The sequence below is a fragment of the Phalacrocorax aristotelis genome, chromosome 4 (genome assembly GCF_949628215.1).
Source record: "Phalacrocorax aristotelis chromosome 4, bGulAri2.1, whole genome shotgun sequence".
NCBI classification, from domain to species: domain Eukaryota; kingdom Metazoa; phylum Chordata; class Aves; order Suliformes; family Phalacrocoracidae; genus Phalacrocorax; species Phalacrocorax aristotelis.
The window spans coordinates 67,437,428-67,441,161 of NC_134279.1; positions in this window are offsets into that span (position 1 = coordinate 67,437,428).

Here is a 3,734-nt window from a genome sequence, read left to right on the forward strand (position 1 = left end):
TAGAAGGCTAACCTTATGTGATATGAATCGTATCGAAAGTATTTAGTATGGATTTTAACTGTCTCCCCTCTACTCCCCCTCAATGCACACCCAAATCCCAGAAGTGATATGAATCAGGGTTAAGGTAGCTGTAGTGCTGGGGAATGTGCTGGTTTGGAACAGATACTGTTATATGTGCTTCTTGGGCTCTTCTGATCTGGGCAGGCAGTGCCACACAAGAAAGGAGGAACAACGGGCAGGCAGCTGCTCTCTCCTGCTGCACAAAGTAGTGATGAGAATAAATGTACAGTTTGAAAGAAAAAACTTCCATTGATTCACATTTTTCCAGCTAGACAGAAGCTTTTTTTTTCCCAAGCAGGGGAAAAAATATTATCCCAGATCATTTGCCTGTCCTGATTCATCAGGAGTTTCATGAAACATTTGTGCTGGCAGAACAGAGGGATGATGTTGCTGCAAGATAAAGGAGCAAACTGCGAAGGCTGCAGAGGAATGCTTGAGTCTGCACAGCTCGCTGTGGCTTACTCAAAAGCTGAATGCAGCCCTTTGACTTTGAGGACAGGTAGATGTACACCCCTTGGTTGTAGGTGTGTGGGCAGTATGGCTGTTACGGTCCAGCTACATCGCTAGATCTTTTACACACCTTTTTCTTCTGCTGCTGGAGCTCCTGTTGTACTTTCTGCGGTTTTGCTTCTGTCATTCAGCCATACTATTGGATTTCTATCTTTTCACCAGCATTCATGTTTACCATGCACAGTGTTTTCTTTGGATTAGCCAGTGCATTACTCCTTTCAAACTATTTAATAGGAACAATCAGCCTCTTAGCACATTTAATTCTTGCCTTAAGCCTATGAATGGCATTTTTATTAAGAGTGAGTTTCTGAGATGCAGCCTGTTTGAAGGGTTTCCTACCTGAAGACCTGCTATTCTCATTTTTCTACTTTTTCCACAGGGCTCTTTTATGTAAGACAGTGTCTGAGGGTCACTGTTTTGAGTATCAGGGAGTCTGCCCATGCACACACATGAAGGGCATCCCAACTCAAGTGAGGTGAAACTTCTGCCTCTGCCTGAGAGACCTTGCAGTGATGCAGCTATGTCGAGTGCCAACCAAAACCACTCCCTTATTGCCGGTGTCTTGGGGGACCGGGTGCTACTGCACTATATGCAGACAATACACATATAAACAGAATCAAAGCCCGCTCTCTGAAGGCTTTTCCCCATAGATTATGTTACAGGCACTGCACTCAGAATTTTGGACTCCAAAAAAGCAGCACAAGAGCTTTAAAAAAAGAGCTTAAAAAAAAACCAACAAAAAAGAAGAGTAGATGCTGAGGGTAAGGTTTATTGCCCTTCATGTTTAAATCTTTGTTTCCAGTTTTCAAACTTTTCTCTAGATTCACAAGGGTTATTATTTTAAATGAAAGCCTGCAGTCACAGTCATTAATTTCACCCACAGCCCTACACAGAAGCAATGGATGGAGCTACTGGCCCCTGAAGGGTGACCACAGGGAGATTCAGAAGGCTGAAGTGACATGTGGGGGCAGATACCTAGGGTCAGCCAAGAGGAAACATGAGGTGTAGGGACCTAAATGGAATTCAGGCCACTTGCATACCATCCTATTGAGCCTCCTGGCCCTAGGAGAGGCTGGCATGTTGTAAATCAAACACTGTGACTCATGGTAAGTACACAATGCCAAGCGATGGGTAGGCAAGGAGAGCAAATCTTTCTGTATCTCATTTCTTTCCTAATCTCAAAAATAAGTTTAATGATTGCAAGCTCTCAGGTTAAGTACCTCAAAGACTGAGGGAGCAGCGATACTGTGTTAATAAGGTCATAGACGCAGCTTTCCCAGCGCTCTGTGGTTCTGGGAGTGCATAAGGTTGATAACACCTTATCACACAATAACCCAGTTTCCTTTCGGGTTTCTGAGCAGTGCTCTTCAGCAGTGTTTGCTACGGGCCTGGGGCACAAGGTTGCCCATTTGTCTTGAACAAGTTAAGAGGTTAACTTCATCAGATTGAAAGCATATTTTCAAAACCCAACATGTTTCATATTATATTAAGAAACTTTTCTTCCTTGTAATGAAAAAAACTCATAGATTATTTTTCCTTTTAGTTAGTTTTCTGTGAATATGGGACACTTCGTATTGGTTTGGAAAGACTTTTGGTTTAGAAATTTTCAGCAGAGCGATAGCATTTGGAATTATAGCTGCCTGGTAGGGCATGTCTGCATGGCATGTCAAGTCTGTGATCATGGATAATCAAAATGCTTCTCCTTGTTTGTTGGAAATTGGCTTGCTCATGTTCTGTTATACATGTAACCTGAGCAGCACAGACCTGAGTGAGTGTTATACGTATACCTATAGTGCATCTGTACTACTAAATAAAGTGGGCAAATGTTAACACTCCCTCCTTCAGGGCAAGCAGTACAACATAGCAGATGCCACCAAGCTTTGCAGGCCTGAGGGGCTGAGGTGTATCCAGAGCATGCGAAAGCCACTGTTGTGGGCTGACTCTTCTCCCTTTGCAACAAGTGCTAATGAGGGGAAAAGCAAATGGGCCATTAATGTCCTGCACCCTCTTCCCAGTACATCCACCTGCAAATCCATGAAACTTGCAGTCCTTCTTGGCAGCAGAATAACCAGTCAGAATGGAACCAGGCAATTGCAAGTTCAACTATTTCCCTGATGTTAATTGTGTTTTATTGCCAAGTTTCCCTGTAAAGGTGTGTCATTTTTACATACTTTTAAAAGAAAGATGTTTTGCTGTGACAATGTTCATGCCAACCACCTGTGTCACAAAGCTGTCATTTACTCCAGCACAGTTGGCTGTATTAGGTGAGCACCTCAGCTTTCAAAAACACAGATTTGCTTCTTAACATTTTACTATGCAACCACTGATAAGAACAGACATCTTTCTTAACTAATATGGCTGAGAACAACATACATTATCTGAATGTCTGTGTTCAAGATAAAAACAAAGGATGTTCCACTTTCAGCCACCGACAAAGGCAACAACATCCCTGTCCCAGACGGATAGTGAGGTAGCCAGAGTGCAGCCTGAGGAGGATAGGTGCTGTGACCTGTCTGCTTTTCTGGGTGGGTTTATATGGAGTTTCATAGGTTGAATGAATTCCTGAGCTATTTTTAGGAAGTGGCTTATTTTCATGTTCAGTCTGAGGTTAAGTAGAACATGAAACTGAATTAACAACATTTGCCATCAGCAATTTTATTATAGATCTTGATTATACAGTCAACATTTTATATTACAATGGAAAAGGTACAAAAGTGAGCATGAAGACAAACTCTTGAGCTACAGCCAGAAATAACCTGTTTGAAAGTATTGGTATGTGTCTGCATTGATGCATCTAAGTAGTTACATAACATAGTGCAAATAAACATATATTTCACTCAGTGTAAACATTATGGGTGAGGTCTTGGTTGTGGTCCAGCTATGCTCAGTGCAGGCCTGTGCATTACAGAGCGATGGTTTACCTAGAGATGCTCAAAATTACACCAGCCTGTGTAGTTCCATAAGGATGCTTTGCAGTCTGGGTAGTCACTAAATCATACAGCATTATAACCTGCCTGTGGGATCACGAAAACCTTGGTCTGCCTAATGAATTGGTAATTGCTGGTTAGCCTCGCACTGCAACACCTAGGAGTAGGTCTGTAGCAAACCCTGCTCTGTTCGCTTAGTGTCAATGGCACTGCACAAAGGCACTACAGCCAAGGCCA